The sequence below is a fragment of the Triturus cristatus genome, chromosome 4_2 (genome assembly GCF_964204655.1).
Source record: "Triturus cristatus chromosome 4_2, aTriCri1.1, whole genome shotgun sequence".
NCBI lineage: Eukaryota > Metazoa > Chordata > Amphibia > Caudata > Salamandridae > Triturus > Triturus cristatus.
The window spans coordinates 884,489,260-884,508,183 of record NC_140586.1 but is presented as its reverse complement, the minus strand read 5'-3'; the positions used below and the strand labels follow the sequence as shown (position 1 = coordinate 884,508,183).

Below are 18,924 nucleotides of genomic sequence, written 5' to 3'. Positions count from 1 at the left end.
ATTTTACACCATAAAATACACAATCACAGTTAAAATCCACTCCTGAATTAATGTAAGCACTCTTGCACTCTATATATACATGGGGACTTATTCATGAGCCCCTTGCGCCGCCGGTGTGTGTCACTTTGTGACGCACTGGCAGAGTAAAATATGCGCCACCCTGTGACATATTTACAAAGTGACGCATCTAAGCAGATGTGTCACATTGTAAACCCCTGCGCTACGTTATACCTGCATCAGGTATAATGTATGCAGGGGGGGCGTTCCCCCCGCAAACTACGTTCGTAGCAGTGGCGCAGTGAAATCTATCATATTTCACTACGCACTTCTAGGACACCACTGCATCAAATCATTACTTCTGCCTAACAGCAGGCATAAGACTGACACAGGCCAGTGAAAGGACACATTGCTGGAGTTGCATCTGTTTTCAGATATCTCTAGAAATGCGTCAGTTGTGCACCTGCAGATATGCCAGGAATTCTGACATATCTGTAAAATCCTTGCGACATGGTGTGCTGTACAGTACATACGCGTTGCAAGGATGGCGTTATGACAATTGTTGCATGGCTGGTTTCCCCCAGCGATGCAACACTTTTCATAATTGAGGCCCATAATACCATCTGGGATATTCACCCAAAACAAATATTATGTAACCCCGTGTTTTAATATTAGCTTGTGCATGTGTCAAGCTACCTCTCAAATCCGGTGTAAAACAGAACAAACCAACCCAATTAAAAAGTACATTAAAACAATCGAGATTCCATAAAATGAATAATTCTGTAAATGAAAACAACCAGCCCCTTAGTAATACCGCATTTGTGAGGGGTTCTGGATTGGACATGCCATTTTTGTTTTGTGTGTGTCTTAAAATAATCCAAGCCTGCGACTAGTGTTGCCATCTCTACTGGTTTTAGATGGAAACCCTTTTTGTCACATCTTAAAACCCAGGCCTTTCCTGCACACAAAATGCTTTTTTGTATGAAATGCATTCACGACTGGAGGCAGTTTCTGTCAGTGAGCAGCAGAGGGCGCTCGTCTCCGGCTGATGAATTCTACTGAACACATTGTAGCAAAGGGAGAAGGGCTTCCTCTTCCAGGTCAGCGGCGGCAGAGACAGCACTAGTGATGGAAGCTGACATCACTTTCAGACACTCACAGACGCCCCTGAGTTTCCAAACCTTCACCTGCGCCACTCCAGCCCCCTGAGGAGGACAGAGCCTGGGAATATCTGCACAGGTAGGAGATTGACAGCACCTTTTGCTGTGTTTGCAGAAATAGACTGAATAATCCTGGAGTAAATCTCTGCCAAGAGCCGGCAGAGCTGGGTTCTACTATCCGGAGACCTCTGGGGGGCTTTCCAAACGGCTCTGGGGGTGTTTGTGTTTATCATTTGTGTTAAAGAGGGGATCTGTGCACACTGCACTGCATTTTATTGCGATGTGAAAAATCTGTGCACATTGCACTGCATCTTACTGTACTCTGGCGGATCTGTGCACACAGCACTGATTTATACAACACTATGAGGAATCTCCATGCTATTCTGCATATTATTGCACTGTGAAAAATCTGGGCACGCAGCACTGCTTTTTACTGTACTATGAGGAACCTGTGCACACTGCACTGCTGTTTACTAAACTGTAAGAAATCTTTGCATGCTGCACTGCATCATACTACAATATGAGGGATCTGTGAACACTGCACTGAATCTTACACTGAGAAATGTGTACATTCTGCACTGCTTTATACTACACTATGAAAACTCTGAACACCTTGCATCTAATTACACTGAGTAATTCGTTCACACTGCACTTTTTTCTGTGTGATGGGAAAATATGGGCTGCATTGATTAATCTGTGCACACTGCACTGTTTATTGCACTTAGTGTACACTCTGCATTACATTTACTAGACTATGACAAAGCATTGCATGCTGCTGTTTGTTGCACTATGAGAAGTATGTGCATACTGTTCTACTGTTTACAACAGATTGAGAAATAAGGGCTCGCTGCACAGCTTTTTGCTGCACTAGGAGAAATCAATGTTCACTTCAGGGCTGTTTACTGCACTCTGACTAATCTATACACACTCCAATGCTGTTTAACTATGAGAAGTATGTGTACAATGGATTGTGCATTCTGAACCCCTGCTTAATGCACTTTGAGAAATCTTTTAACACTACTGAGACTTTTTTCTACACAATAAGCAATGTGTGCATACCTCTTGTTTTTCTGCAACACTGTTAGAACACTATTAGCACCTCACTCCTTTATACTGTACTATGAGAAATCTGCACACACTGTACTTCTTTTCACTATAACATGAGCAATATATCCACTGCACTGCTTCTTACTGCACTGAGAGGTATTTACAACTTAAACGGGATATCTGTGCACACTGCACTGCTTTTCACTACAATAGGAAATCTGCACACACTGTACTTCTTTTCACTATAACATGAGAAATATGTCCACTGCATTGCTTTTTCCTGCACTGAGAGCTATTTACAACTTATACAACTTAAACAAAAAATCTTTGCACTCTGTACTGCTTTTTACCAAATTAAGAAATCGGTGCACTCTGTACTGCTTTTTAGGTCTCGGCTAGCGAAGGCTGCGGTTGCGCAGTCTCGCTCGCGAGAGATAGTGACTTGGAGAAGAGGGGCTTGAACCCGCCCCTCTTCTCCCCTGTTCTCCATTGGCTGGTCTCTTGAATGCTGGCCAGCCATTGGAGAAGAGGTCCGTCACTCCTTTTTTTTTTCCAACTTTTCTAATTATCTCCTCCAGCCAATGGCAAGAGGAGAACACGCCCCCGAATCCGAAACCGCCGCTGCCTTTCTCCGAGGCATTTCTGCTTCGCCTCGGAGAAAGGCGGTGGTGTCCCGGAGTCCGGACGCATTTTTCATCCTTAAACTGGCCGGCAATGCCCCGCTATCAACATACTGTTCTTGATCAGCTTTTGACTGAATTCTTTATAAATAATTAAAAACGGTAATGTATTTCACGGCATCAAGGTGCTGCTTGGAGATCGTGCATTACACTACAGGTTGGTGACCTCAGTACGCAGAGGCGCCGCTGTGAAGGTATTTACGTTTTACCAGCTCCGACCGACTCACTGTACGATTACAGAGAGCCGGGAGAGCTGCGCGGCTGCTCGATTAATCGCAAGGCTTTTAATGTGAAAGTGTCCCCGAGCCCCCAGCTTGCCCTTGGAAGCGCGCCCCGTCCCAGACAGCGAGCCTACAAGAGCGCCTACCAGCCTCTGCTTCCAGGCGCGTCCAGGGACAGGGGACGGAACCACGACGCAGCCTCCCTGGAGTGGAAAACACGAGTCGGTAAAGTTGCCAAAGGGCGCCTCGGCTATCCCCAGATTGTCACTGATGTGTGTGTGTGAGGGAAGCTAAGCCTTTTTAGGAGCGGTTAAAAATTCACTCCCACCACTCCCTGAGAACCGAAAGAATTTGGCAGCGGGCCCCGCTCGTCCACCTGTACAATTGAGGGCTGAGCACTAGGCGGTGGATGTACCGAGTCCGCCAGGAGCGTCCCGGGCCTGCCCTTCCTGGCGAGCATGCACACCTCCGCCTGGAGGGGGAGGGGGTACACAGCGCCCTGCATGACTCGTGGCGCTCTGAAAAGACCTTAGCCCTACAAAAATAGCACATATTCCTCTGTGGTAGTCACTTTATACGCAAGAAATGTACCTCCTCTCTCACTAAGCCCGTGCTATAGCTCACTGAAACTGAGATCCTGCTAGAGCGATATGCCCTAGTTTAACCGGCAGAGCTCACACAGCCTTTCATCTTTTGGGAGAGGGTGTATAATCCGCGCTACAGCCGAAGTTCCACGTCATCTGCCATTCAAAAATGGCAACTCTCCGTCCTCTTTCAGATTCATGTACGATTTTTCACAGCAGCGCTTTCGCAGGAGTATACTGAAAAGTCCACCCAAAACATGCTTTACATAAATATTATATTAGATACTCATCGTCTCTAGCAGTTTGCTACTTCATTCCTAAGAAGCTCAGCGGGTGGAACAATCAGTGCAGGCACCGGGTAATTTTAGCCTGCAGGTTATCGTTATTTCATCTTTCAGACGTAACCCCTCCCCCCTCATTTCTAAGGGCGGTGACACCTTTGTTTTCTGTGGTCTGGGCACAGAGATATGTCCAGCTCTTTGCTTGTGAATCACTACATATGTATCCTGTGCAATGTGCATGCGCATATGAACATATGTAGGAAGGGACACAGGCACGTTTTATGCCCGTGTTTTAAAATGGGCGAGCTGGGCGCAGGCCCAGGGCTCCAACCTTTAGATGGGCGCATGGCACTCTGTGCTTTAGATGCCTGTAAACAGCAGCGTCCTGTTCAGTTGGCTCCAATTACTAATTTTAAAGTGTTTTTAATCATTTGAACGTGCCGCACGCAGCGTTTTTAACACCCCTTCAGCCCTCTTCTTACCCCCTCAACTCCGTCTAACCCCTTGCTGTCACACAGCAACAACACCCCCGCTCCATCGCGACTGGGCTACCCTGCACGATCCCGGTGAGTTGGGGGGAGGAGTGAATATATTTTCGTAAGAATTTAGTCACTCCTCTGGTGTAATGAGCCAGGGACTGACTTGGGAACAAGAAAAGCTGTGCCCCCCCCCCCCGCTGCTTCACCAGCCGCCGCGAGGGAGCCGGAATACTTTTCCGCCCAGGGAGCTCTAGTCCAGCAAAGGCCCTCTCTGTCAGTTCATGTATACATGCGCTTGCGTACATATGCACCTGTGCCTATGTACCTCAGCTACTGGATCCATCAACCGGCACCCATGATTCTGTACATGCACACCTTTACCCGCCTAGGTCTTTACGTGCATGAGTACCATTACTTGGATATATTAACCTGTGTAAATGTAGCTCTGCATGGGCACCGTCACCCGATCCTATGTACCTGTATGTATGCGCATAAGTACCAGAGCATACGTGCATTTAAATCACGTGTACCTGTACACGGGCATCGTCACCCCTGCATCTATATGCACATGTACGTATACACATAAGTACTTGAGCATATGTACATTTTAATCAAGTGTACCTGTGCTCACCCGCACCTTGCAACTTTTCTGATTATCTCCTCCAGCCAATGGCAAGAGGAGAACACGCCCCCGAATCCGAAACCGCCGCTGCCTTTCTCCGAGGCATTTCTGCTTCGCCTCGGAGAAAGGCAGTGGTGTCCCGGCGTCCGGACGCATTTTTCATCCTTAAACTGGCCGGCAGTGCCCCGCTATCAACATACTGTTCTTGATCAGCTTTTGACTGAATTCTTTATAAATAATTAAAAACGGTAATGTATTTCACGAATGCCAGTGTCTTCAGGAGGACTTATAAAAGTGTTGAAAAATCCCTTAATATACTGTCTTTCGTAACGTTTACATTGAACGTGTACCATTACTGTGTGGCCGCCGAGTTGGCGTGTTTTCTGTTGCCGCGCCCCTGTCTTTTTTGTTGCTCTTAGAGGTTGTGCCTTAGATGCAGTTTCTAACGTCCCCCAAGAGGCGTCCGAGACGCCCCGCCTGTCTAACCGGCGTATCACTGGAAGCTTCCTTTTTCTTTCACTGAGGGCTGCTGGCTGGAGAAGGGGGCGCTCAGTATCTGCATCCATCCGCCGCACGCACAGCAGCCAGTACCATGCCCGAATACGCCACCCCACGAGTGCTGACCGCTGGCACCGGCGCCAAGATCAAGGGCGCTTACAAGGACCGAGACAAGCCGGCGCAGATTAGATTCAGCAACATTTCAGCCGGGAAAGGTATGGACATTGGCGTACAGTGGCAGGGCCTGTAGTGTTAGCTGCCAGGACCTTTCCGTGCTGTTGACGACCAGGCCATAGAGGCTGGGAGGTCACACACTTTGTGTGCGATTCGTCTGCAGACATTGTACTTAAGGCGTGGTTTTTGTCTGCATGACCAGCAAATCACCTGTCCCTAACGGCTGGGGTGGAGTGTAGTCATAACAGACTTTGATGCCACAATAGAATTGCTTTCCTTTGATTCAGTGTCGTGCTTGCCGTTTAGGCAGTTCGTACTGTTTAGCTAATAGCACTGGGACTTGAAGTTTTACTTTCTCCATTATGATAATAGTCGTACTAACCCCACCTGCCAAAGTTGTTACACAAACCTACATGGACAATGGGAAGAGGTCTTGCTGTATGTAGGTCGTGCAATCACGACAGAGCCCTAGATCAAAGAAGGGCTAAACGAGTATTTATATTTTTTCAATTAAACCGAAGTTGTTTGGTTAGGCATTAAAGAGTGCTGGTGCAAGTGTGCTTCGTGCCAAATAAAATGCACGCTCGCCAGTCTTTCCCACACTAAACCACGGTTATTATGACAGTCATAAAGGGTGTGATGTAGTCCAGTAATTTGTTCTCGTTTCTGCAATGTACATGATCTATTTCTTGTTTACATGGTTTTAATGTTTTTTTGTATGCGAGTCGCCCCTCTCTTTGATTTTGGGACTGTTCAGGTCCGGTCAGAACGCTGGTACATCTGGTCAATGGCCAGACACGAGGTTCGGCTTTAGCTTGCCTCCAGGTTAGACTTGCATGAATATACATGTGTTCGGCACTGTTTGTTCGATATATCACTCTTCATTGACACGTTGTATTGTGGTTTTTTATAGACTCGTACGTCCTAATGCGACCTGGCTTTTGACTTGGTAAATTCTAGCTTCCTAGAGTTGCATGACCTAACATTTTGATTATACCGCGCCTTTTGCATTGACGCGATTTAGTAAGCACTCCGCATGTGTGTGTGGGTGGCTCTGAGTGTGTGTGGGTGGCTCTGTGTGTGTGTGTGGGAGGCTCTGTGTGTGGCTTTTTTTGTAGGTGGCTCTATGCATGGTGGCTCTGTCTGTGTGTGGGTAACTGTGTGTGTGTGTGTGTGTGTGTGTGTGTGTGTGTGTGTGTGTGTGTGTGTGTGTGTGTGTGTGTGTAGGTGGCTCTGTGGGTGGCTCTATTTGTGTGTGGGTTGCTCTATGTGAGTGGCTCTGTGTGTGTGGGTGGCTCGGTGTGTGTGGGTGGCTTTGTGTGTGTGGCTCTGTGTGTGTGGCTCTGTGTGTCGGTGCAAATGCAATAGGTCTCGCATTTGAGAATGATTAAGCTATTGAAATTGTAAATAACCATGCTGTTTCTTTAAATGTTTTAAAAACAAAAACATAAACAAAAATAATGTCATGAGCAATGCCAATAGCTCTAACTTTACCAATGCCGAGACCATTGCATTGTAAATGCTTGTTACTACACTACTAGGGACATACTTAAAGTAAACTTGTTGACTCCACTGCTTTTTACCATATTATGATAAATCTGTCACACTGCACTGCTTTTTACTATACTATGAGAAATGTATGCAAACTGCAATGCTTTATACTGCCCTGTGAGAAATCTGTGCACATTGACTGCTCCATAGGGAATTTACAAGGCACTGGTTTTTATAACCGAGCAAAGGGGGACTTCCAGAAGAAGAAATGTGTGCATGCTACTCTACAATACATTACTACACTATAAGCGATGTTTACAGAAAAGGTAATCTGTTCACAGTGCACTGCTTTGTACTCACTTTCTACGTGTAGCTTGCAAAAGTGGAAGTATATGCTGTAAGTCAGTCCAAATTGGCCTTAGAACGGCGTGTCATTAGGTGCCCTTGTAACTCCAGTTTGAGCTGGCTTCAGCTGCTTCTGTGTTTCAAAATATCATTACAAATGTTCAAGAGCATCTCAAATATTTCAGGATGGCATCTTGATATTTGCTTATACGGAAAAAGTGTATGACAAATATGTTGTAAGAGTGTTGTCCCCCTTGGAATCCAGTGGAGTTACTATCAGGGAAGACAAATGTATCTTTGGAGTATATTAAGTTTAGTTCCTAGGCCATGTGTGGACATCAGATGGGGTTAAACCCCAACCGAGCGTTATTGATGGTATTGTAAATGCACCACATCCAATGGATAAGGGCATCTCTGGTCTTTTTTTTTTTTTTTTTGATTTAGGTCTTTGTGAATTCTATGCAAAGTTTATAAAAAATGTACTGACCTGACTGAATGATTTAGGCAATAGTTAAAAAACAAAAAAATAGAATTTGAATGGTCTGCAATATGTCAACAAAGTTTTGATTGCATCAAATAAAGTATTTGCTCTACTTCCGCACTACAGTCTTATATGGAAGGACGCAAACGTTTTGAGAATGTAGATGCAAGTGCGTACGGCATGAGGGCTGTTTTGCCACAAGTGAAGGATGGCAAGGAAGTCGCTGTGGGGTCTGCCTGCAGAAGGATGAACAAATTAGAAACAAGATATTCTGTAATAGAAAAAAATGTTGGTATGTGTTTGGGGTGTTGACAAGTTTAAGCCATATCTCTGGGGAAGAATATCTTGTTTAAGGACAGATCACAGACCACTCATTGATATTTTGTAATGCATGATATGGGCCGGTAATTTTGCACTTCAGAGGGATCTAGTGAGGGTTTTTTTTTTTGGAATAGCCCGTATGCAAGCTTTCTTCCAAGAGACAGAACTCCTGACACAAGAATGTTCCGGAGCGCAGCCAAACGTGTACTAACCCTATCCAAAACCATGTGAAGTATTGAGGGAGGACAGGGATCCGACGGGGAGCCAGACTTAATGGATAATAATAAATCACTTACTCTCTTCTGGGTTAGAGAGGAGAAGCTTTGCAGTTGACAGGTAGTTGTGATTCCAGAGGCATTGTCCTCTATTAGCATCTCATTTACTGTGCCTGGAGCATGCCCTGAGAGCTCCTTGTAGACTGTTTGCACTTTGGTCTGAAAAAAGTTGGCCACTTTATTGCAAAAGGTTTGATCAGGAGAGAGTTGATTCTCCCCCTGAAGTTTAGACAGAGAAATGAAAGTTTAGAAAAGCTCTAGTCAAATTTTTTGCTTCCTCTATTTTTGTAGAAAAGTAATTAATTTTGGAAGTTTGAATTGCTTCTTTATATACTACTAGGGCTAGCCTGTGGTTTAATTTGCCCTGCTCACTATAATCTAGCCTCCAGGTACGTTCTAAACGTCTGCACTTGGATTTTATCCTTTTAAGTTCTGCCGTGTACCATTGGACCGAAGGTTGGTTCTTGCGGTGTTTAATTGATTTCTCTGGGGCCAAGAGATCGAATGCCATCCTGACCCAGCGGTCGCAATTATCAGTAGCCTTGTTGTTGTCTTGGTCTAGCGGGGGAGGGTATCTAAACAAGGCCTCTTCTAAGTCAGTTTTATTAATTTTCTGCTACAATCTGGTCTTAGTAGCAGGCCGGCTGTTGTGAGAGGGCATTATTTGCCTCTGAAGAAGGAGTTTGAAGAAGATAGCCCTGCGATCGGTCCAGGTTAGCTGCAGTACGTTTTCCATATTGATGTTGGAGTTATTAGTGAAAATCCCATCTAATGTGTGACAGGCCTTATGTGTGGGCTCTGTAATGATCTGAGTCAGTCCAAAACAGGCCATGCTATCTACCAGAGGGGAGGCGTCCACATTGTTATGCATTTGAGATGAACATTAAAATCTAGTAGCGTAAAAGTTGGGAAATCAAGGCATGACTCCATAAAAGTTTGGAGGGATTCTGTTAAAGGGGCCCTAGGCCCAGCGGCCGGTTGAGTAGTAATCCAGGGAAGGACATGGTATTACTAAATTTGAAGTTGAACATCAGCACTTCTACTCCTAAGTGCTGCATAGGGTCAAATGTGGCCTTAAAATTGGTGTGGTAGGTAATCGCTATAGCTCCTCCCCTTTTCCCTTCCCTATCTTCGCTTGCTAATTCATAACTGGTAACGCTGCAATCCAGTCAGGCTCAGATGGATGTACAGGAAGAAATCAAGGAATGTATCCTTGCAAAGTTGAAGATTTGGTCATTTTTCCGATATGATGGTATCAAGTGATCAGTTGAGGGAAGATGCTGTATTGAACAAGGTTATGAATTTTGTGAAATTTGGGTGGCCAATGGGAAAAACTTTGGATACAGCTTTGTAATCTTATTGCAAGGTGGTAGATGAGTTATCTTTGGAAGGAGGATTGTTGGTAAGCGGCGTTAAGTTGATTCCACAAGGATGTTTCTGCCGAGGGATTTTGGAGACAGCTCATGTAGACCATCTGGGTATGAGTGCCACTAAGCGTAGGACAAGAAATGAATTCTGGTGGCCTGGAGTGAATGTGGAGGTAGGAGTGGACAATGCTGTTTGAGCGCAAATATTTGGTGACCACTGTGCCTACTGATGTGCCTGCTTTATGTTCTAGTAAGGTGTGGCACAGAATTGTGGTTGATGTGGGATTTTTGGGGGGGACCTTTTCATGTATTACCTTCCAATATGAGACACTTTGATGTCAAGATGGATCATCTTTTCAGGTGGGTGGAAGTATGTGGTATAGCAGAACCGAGCACAGACTCTGTGATTCGTTTTTTTGTGTTTTTCTAGAGAAGGTAACTATCTGATATTTGATGTGGGCTCATAGATCTACACCTCATTCGGTCCCTGGTAAAGCACCTTTTGAACTCATGAGAGGGAGAAAAGTGGTGCCCTCGTCGTGTCCTTTTTGGAAGATGGAGGTGATGGGTCTTGAGGTGCAAGGAAAAATATGTCCAGGGGTCAAATTCGAGGTGGGTGATTTGGTATGTGTCAAAGACGCTATTTTGTTGAGAATGACATCTTCGAAATTTAGAGATCCCGTTAGAGCCATCGAAGTTAGAGGCAATGCTGTTCGTGTTTTGAATGGGCAATGGTGGAATATGGCAAGAGTTGCTAGAATTGGTAAAGGTGATAATGGAAAGTGAAAAAAAATGCCTAAGTGACAAGCAAGGGCCTGTTTCAGGGAATGATCGGAGTTCTGGTTTAAGGAGTGCTTGTGTTATCAAAGTACATAAAAGATACACTCCTCTTACATTTTGAGTGGCATCTGGTTAGTTTTTTATATCTACCTTCGGTATTGTTTTTCTCTGGTTATGTGTTGAGCTCTTGTCTTGTTTTGTATGCGTTTGTTTGTGTGTGGTAGTGTCACTGTGCTTCTGTATGTGTGTGTGGTGTTAAAAAAAAAGAAATGGGGGAAGATATGCGGCACCTTCAGATAGGATGTCTGTACTGTTTATTGTTATATGATGCAATAATGCATTGGTTAGGTTAGTCTTCTGTTATGGAATTTCTTATATGATGGTTTGAATAGTATTACAGTTGCAAGGATCTGCCGGGCTCTTCTACACCCATGTTACTGGCACAACAATTAAACTTCTCAAAAGTCTACCCCACCTTGTGGATTGACGTTATTTCCACATGGTTTCTAGGCCTCTGTGTTCCAGGGCTTCTTGCCTGTCCTCCCACAGGCCCTCCGCATGTTTGCCACCACTGCCCCATACAGTAAAAACTTAGAGCATAGGATAGAGCATATTCGTTTGTGAAGTCCCTTATTCTTTCACCTGCATACCAGTTCCCTTGCACTTTCATACCCCTTCTCTCTCACAACCCAGTCCAATATCCCTCATGCTGGACTAGTAATGATGCAGACAGGGGGAGGTCCTTTGCATGTGGAACCCTCAGCTGTGTTCTCTGCAAGGCCAAGGCCCATACCAATTCAAGGGTGTTCAACAGGAGACCAGAATACTCAGCACCTGTTCGAGCATTCCGGCTAATCAGTGTGGCCAATAGCAGGGTACGGGTGGGAGAAAGCATACACCAGTCGCTGCCCCCCCTCCCAGCCCCCCTCACCTCACAATGTCTCCAGTAAGCACCCATTTCAGTTTTTCTTCCAGGTTATAAAGCTCCAGGTCAGGCACCACCAACCCACTTCCATTAGTGAGGAGCTGCAGTTTGGTTAATGCCTGTCTACGACATCCCGTGCCTTATATGAGGTTTATCAAAAGACTTTTCTTCTCCTGAAAGATGGATTTTGGGAGTCAAATTTGGGCACGCTGCAAAATAATACAAGAGACTGGGAAGGAAAACCATCTTTGAAGGCATGACCCTGCCCGCGACTTGTAGAGGAAGTGTTAACCTGAAATGTATGGAAGTACGCGATGTATGGAAGTACGCGCTACTTGAAAATTGCTCTCAAGGAGATTGGCTACATTGTGGTAAATACGAACACCCAGGTAGCAAATTGTGACTGTTTTCCAGCAGATATTCTGCCCTATTTCTGGCAGAATTTCACCCATTGTCGGAGCATGTATTGGGAGTGCATTTGATTTGTGCTTCAACAACCATGGCAAATAGCACTGGGGACAGCGGACAATCCCGTGAGGTCTGGTCTCTGTCTTACAGTGTGCTAATAAGACACCCTGGTTCAGACCCCTAGACATCAGGGACAAATATAGCAGAAGTGTCCAGGTGAGGAAGCTATTCCCTAGTCCCATGCTGGCCAGTGTAGTGTAAAGGAAGCCCCAGCGCAGAGACTCAAAAGCTTTCTCTGTCAGTGCCGATCGCTACTGCTTTAGGATAGTCCGCAAATGGGATATGGAGCATTTGGTGAAAGTTAGGGATCATACTACGTTTAGGTATAAAACCTGGATGATCAGTGTGAATAAGGTCACCTTGATGGGGGCCCAGTAACCAAAGTTATACTAAGTATTTTATAATCCACATTTAAAATGGAGAGAGGCCTGTAGGATGTTACCTCATAAAGCTTCCCTTTTTGTGGAGGGGAACAGACAGGTACTCTCCATCATTGGTGGGAGTTCTCCCGCTGTTCTTGCTGCCTTATACAATGTAGTCAAGATTGGGATAAGCGTGTCTACATAACACGCATTAAATTCCAGGAGCAAGCCTTCTGAGCCTGGTACGTTGCCCAGGGCTTTAATCTCCCCCTCACTTCCTGGGTTGTGATATCACCTCACCTCTCCTGCAGACACTGCCAAGACATTTGCTTCATACTTGCTGACAGAACATAATCCTACATGGCACCTCTTCAGAGCACCCATAGATGTTCGAATAATAGACAGCAAAGACCGTATTAATTAAGTAAATTAGGTCGCCCTCCCTTTTTTCACATCTGCAGTATTGCAGTATTTGGAAACCCTGTCTATCAGGATTGGCAAGACCCACTAGTAATCTGTTTATTTTATCACAATCTGTGTGTGCCCTAATAATATATTATCGATAATCGTAATCCTGGATTTGCTCCACTAGTTCGAGGAAGTTTTTCCCTTTCTACTCTTGTCATGATGGACTAAGGGTGCCAGCGGACATTGCTAAGTTAGCATCAGTTCGTGTTTGCTTCACCGCCATTTTGCACACAACACTAAATGCCTTTGTTCTCAAACACTTTGCTTGCGCTGCTTCACATGGAAACTGTCTGCCTTTCACAAATTCTGCTGTGCTCTGAGTTCTCGTCTGTACATCGTGTTCAAGGCCAGAAAACCACACCACTGGTTAATCTGCTTTGGCCAGTCCCACGCACATAAAGACATAACATGAAACACAGCTGCGCTTCTGAATTTTCAAGTGCTTTTAATATTGCACAGGATGCAGGTTAAGGCACTTGGAGAAAACCTTTCCAGCAGGAATAACTGTGCTTGTCCGGAGATGTAAATCCTATCATCTAAGACTTGAGGTAGGGGGTTCCGCTGTCCAAGCCCAGAGGTCTTCCACTGATATAATAAACATTGCTCTTAGCACGGGGAGGGTGGTAAGGCGCTATATGGCTTTATCCACTGTCATTATACTATGCTATCCCTGTTCGTATTATATGGAATTGTAACTATGCGGATTATATTGTTTTTATGCATTTCTCTGCTAGCATTAGCACGTGTACTGCGTTACAGAGAACATTAGTTGAAATAAACATTTTAAACTATACAGTGTCTCTGGTTACTCACATTGTGGACAGGTATGAGTGTTTAGGCAAAGAGTGTCTTGTTCCCACGATTTCTGAGAGGACCCGAGTATCATGTTCTAGGCTGTCTAATCATTGGTTCCTCCACTGTATAAGGAGAACAAATTAGATACTATGGCTAGTCGGATCGGGGTTCAGGGTACTAAGGTGGGTTTTTTGGTACACCACAATACACCGAGGTCCTGGTTTCCTGCGCATAGTTCTGTGTATGTGCAGAATCCCTGCAACACTCTCAGTCTTTCATGAGGCCCTGTTCACTCTCTGTTGGTAGTTCCAGTTTCATTAAGAGGTACTCCTAGTGTTTGATCTCAGGATGAATCGGAGTCGAGGCCCCTACTACTGCTGAGATGCTATGACCGCATACCACTAGTTTGAATGCCTCCCACTCAACTTATGGGGAGGAAGTCATATCCGTATTCTCCATAAAGTATTTACTGATCGTGTTCCTGATGGTAGATTTGAAGGCTGCCTCATCCAGCATCATAGTATTGAACTTCCATATCGGATGCAGGGTCTGGACAATGCCCATTCCAGAATCAGTAAAAACGGCTTGTGGTTGCAGTATTCTTTTTGACAGCTCTCGCATCTATACTAGCCGAGCATCAGAAAGTATGTTAGCAAAGTGATAGCTTGTGCATACCTGAGTAATACAAAAAGATGCCGCATCCTGAATTAAGGTTCTCCAGGTGTCGACAAATCATCAATGGTTGATCCAATATCGAAAACGCGTGTGCAGTTTTATGTAGTGGTGATGTGCGCGGGGGTGTGATCTAACTAAAGTCGCATCAGCCACGCAGTTAAAATCTCCTCCAAGTTCCTCAGGGTAACGATGTATTCTGGTGAGGAGAGGCATTAGGGAGGATAGGAATGATAATTTGGTTCAGATTGGGGGCATAAATGTTAACAAAGGCTGTATCCTTGCCATTCAATTTGCCTGCTAGTATCACAGTGACCTTCTTGAGCTATGATCTCTATCAGCAAGAGAAACGGGGTCCCAGAAAGAATCAAAATCAGCACCCCCTGCCCATAGCAAATACAGAGTGCGTGGTGGCGTAGATTTTCACCCTGCATTGCTTCTGCAGTGCTAGACCCTCTTCTTTTGTTAAGTGAATCTCACAAAGCAGTCCTATTTAAGGTATCTATGAGGGATGATACAGATATATCATTTGCGGTTCTCGTGGCCCACCCATAGTTGTTGTTCCAGGAGTACCCATTTGGTGCGTTCCAGATCTGTGCCAAAACGATATGCTTCCTGTAAGAGCTGATGCGCCGTTATATATTTCCATCTTTGGGAGTCTCAGTCTGCCAGAAGTAGTGGCTTTAAGTTTGGACATGACCAGTCCTCGTGTCTCACCTTCTCAAATGTATGTTTAAATCGCTGTGTCTATTAGGCATAGTTCTGATGCTGGTCGGGACCAGTATAGGCAGCATACCGAAAATGTTGTTAACCTGTGACTCTACCCCATGTTCTTAGTTTGGACTTGTTCCCATAGCGACAATTGTGGCTTGCTCCATTTAGTGAACTCCCTGTGCATTTGATTAGTCAGTACAGTTATATTCGATAGTCGGTAGTAATCAATACTCTGTGATATTTCAACTTGGCTGGGATTTACCGAAACGAATGTTCATGGAGGGCTTCCCTAGTGGTATAGATCATAGTGGGGAAGACGTCACTTATAGTCCAGTTCATTTTGTAACTGGAAAACGCAGTAAAAACTGATATGGAGAACATCAGTGCTGGCATCGAAAAATCTGGAGAGGCTAAAGTAAGGAGGTAGTAGTCCACATACAGCATAGTTTTCAGGTTTCCAGCTATGGTTTCAGTTCCTCAAATGTCTTCAGAGGAGAATATGGTAAATGCCAGGGACTCTAGGGCAATCAGGAAGAGTATGGGTGAAAGAGGACATCCCTGCCTCATGCCATTTCCAATGGGTTTCTTTCCTTCCCTTTCTGTTTCTTTTCTGGCATCTGTTTGTTCTCATTATCTGTTGTATGAATTCTCAGAATTTTGATTTTCCAAAGTGTAGAGTCAGAGTCTTGAGTATTATGCCTTACATCTCTAGCTTTATCAGCATCCAAGCTAAACGTAGTTACAAAAAGACTGCACTTCCCAGAACAGATTGGCATGCATGACTACAGAAAACTGAGCCTGATGCACACTAGGTCTCAAAGTTAGCCCGTTCGGTGCAGTGGACGGAACGGTTCTGTCTTCTGCACACGACCACCAAATCCCTCTGCTGTAAACAGCAGAGAGATTTCCTTTTTAGGTCGAGCTGGACAGCGCAACTCTCTCTTCGAGACCTGCTGTAATCAGTCTCTGCGCTTGAAGTCCATCCCCTTTTGTGCCATTGCTTTTCATTTATCTCTCTCCGTATCCTTTAAAAATCCTTGCTTCCTAGTGGTCAGTCCTGCCTCTTTGTCCCTCCATTCTCTCTTCTGTTCCTCCCACAGAGCTGGGACTTAGTACTGTCTCATTCCTCTATGGTTCTTTATCTGTTGCTCTGGGGACTACTTTCTTTGCCTGCTGTGTTTCTCACCATTCAGTTACTCTCCCTGTGCTGCCCCACCCACCCCCTCTGTATCCCACAACACTTCTTAGTGTGTTTAGCAGCTGATATGAACATTAAACCAACAGCTGTGTCTGTACCATCTCTAAAGATCAACCTGGCACTGGACTGCAGCCCGCATTATGGTCCGTAAGCGCCCCATAGTCCTATGTCCATGCCTGTGCTGAACGCAAACACATTCATGGCTGCCTTGGGACATTTCTTCTCCTGTGTATAATGCTGCCAGTCCCTTGCTGTTTTCCCTGTGTTACTATCTGCAGTGATAATATTCACACAGCTCACCTACGTTTGGGCCTTTTCGTCAGTTTGTAAAAAATGTGTAGATCGAATATGTAATTGTGGTGCATGTACGTAGGGTCGAGTTCCTGTCTGGCAGAGCGTTTATCACAGTGCATTGTATAAACACTACTGTCACGCTTGTAGCATGGTAATAGCATTGTTCTGGCCACACCTCCGTCAGTGGACTCCTCCTCGTGATTTTGTTTTTTATTTTTGTTTCAGTTTCCTGAACTCCATCAAGTAACTTTCGGTAAAAGTCCCACCCTGAAACACTGATAATACGTGACTGGGAAGTTCCGTATTTGCCTGCATGGCTGTGATTCTCTGTTTGGATGTCCGCTAGGTGCACCGGAGTAGGGTGTGTGTGTCGCTGGTTGGAGGAGCCGAGGCACGAAGCCCGCCGATAACTAGTGCTTCCAAGTTGAAGCGAGGATTCTGCAGTTTTGCTGGTAAGTCAGATCACCAATCTGAGTCCCCTTCACCTCCGAACCCTCCGTTGTTATGCATGTTTGGCCTGAGGTTAAGCCATGACGTTAGAAATTTGAGAAGTAAGCAGCTAGGTTAAGCACATTTGCACTGCCTGAACATGTCACTTTTGGGTAATGCGTGTGTTGCCCACCTCAAATGGCCAGCCGCTTAAAAGACCATAGACAATAATGATAAACACAAGATATGAGAGGCAACGTGAGAGTGAATTAGCTAATACAGTGTGATACTACACAGTTTTTATAATACACACAGAGCTAGTAAACTTTTCAGGTTTTTTCTTTATTACAATGATGTTGTCACATCCACAGCCAACGCGTTTCGCCCAAACATGGGCTTCTTCAAGGCAAAGAATTAAGCTGTCGAACTGAGTGGCGCAGAGATATTCAGTTACAGCAATGCAGAAAGTTCTCGATATATAAAGTCTTTAAAAAAACTAGCATGTCATCTATGTAGTAGAGTATCTCCACCAATAAAGACCTTCCGTTTTTCAGAGTATTGGTACCGGAGTTGTCGAAATGTTATGAAAAGGCCGGTGGACAAACGTAAACGATGACCGCTCCTACACGATGGTGTTCGCTACTGCGCTGACGACTCCTGCAAACGGAATTGGAGTCACGTTCTCTACAGAATTGGACTGTTCTGAAAAACTAGTGTCTTTGAACCACTTGTCATCGTTTGCTGTGGATGTGCTGTGGATGTGACAACATCATTGTAATAAAGAAAAAACCTGAAAAGTTTACTAGCTCTGTGTGTATTATAAAAACTGTGTAGTATCACACTGTATTAGCTAATTCACTCTCGCGTTGCCTCTCATATTTTGTGTTTATCATTAAGCCATGACGTGCATCGGAGCTGCTGCACATTCTTTTATATTTCTCACAGCAGTCAGGACTTTACGTGTATTCAACACATTGTTTCTCCTCCAGCCAAGGTATCCATCTTTAAATGACAAGCAAGTCCATGCTATGTGCAACATGATCAGACCGTGCTGGCTTTTTAAAAACAATACGCTGCGTTCTGGGACTTGTAGGATTGCTTTTAATACTGTTATAAAAAGACTAAAATCACAACAATGGTTCTTAGCTCTAGTTGGTTAGATTTCCTACTTTGGGTTCATTTATTTATTTGTTTGAAAAGTTCTATAAAGCGCGAACAAGACACTTACGGGTATCAGAGCGCTATACAGATATGGCGAAAGCATGAATAAAACCAAAACACAGTGGTACAAAAGGTGTAGCTAAGTCATACACTGTCAATTAAAGGGGGGTGGGGGGAGGGACAAACCCGGACAGGTGTTGGGGAGTAGGCCCAACCCGAACTGTATCAGAAGAGCCCTAGAGCGAGATGACAATTTAACAGACAAACATACAATAAATCGCAACAACGGTGTACAATAAGAATCAAATTTGTAGACAAAGCATGAGAACAAGTTGATGCTGTTAATGTTCACTCATGAATAGCCGTTTGACATGTTTCTTGAAAGATGCAGTGGAAGCATTGGATCTGAACTCGGGAGGCAGGGCGTTCCAGATTCTTGGAGCAAGACCGGTGAAAGCACGATTGTAAGATCTTTTCTTTTTGAATTTGTGAAGTTTCAAAAGTAGGGTGGATGTACTTCTTAAGTTTCGGCCTGAGCCCGAAAGTTCAAGCTTATTTGCCAAGTAACCGGGGTGTTGTAATGTCTGGCTTTAGGCGTCAAGCAGGCTATCTTGAAACGTATCCTAGCTTCGACA

At 44.8% G+C, this 18,924-nt stretch overlaps 1 protein-coding gene across 1 annotated transcript in view; it reads left to right on the top strand.

Moving 5' to 3' along the window:
- Positions 1-1,105: 1,105 nt before the first annotated feature.
- Positions 1,106-18,924, top strand: part of LOC146835337 (uncharacterized) — a 78,290-nt gene continuing 60,471 nt past the window's right edge. Inside the window, exons 1-2 of the mRNA XM_085602921.1 lie at positions 1,106-1,236; positions 16,925-17,151. The gene's annotated coding sequence lies outside the window, so the exon portion shown is untranslated. The remainder of the gene's footprint in view (positions 1,237-16,924; positions 17,152-18,924) is intronic.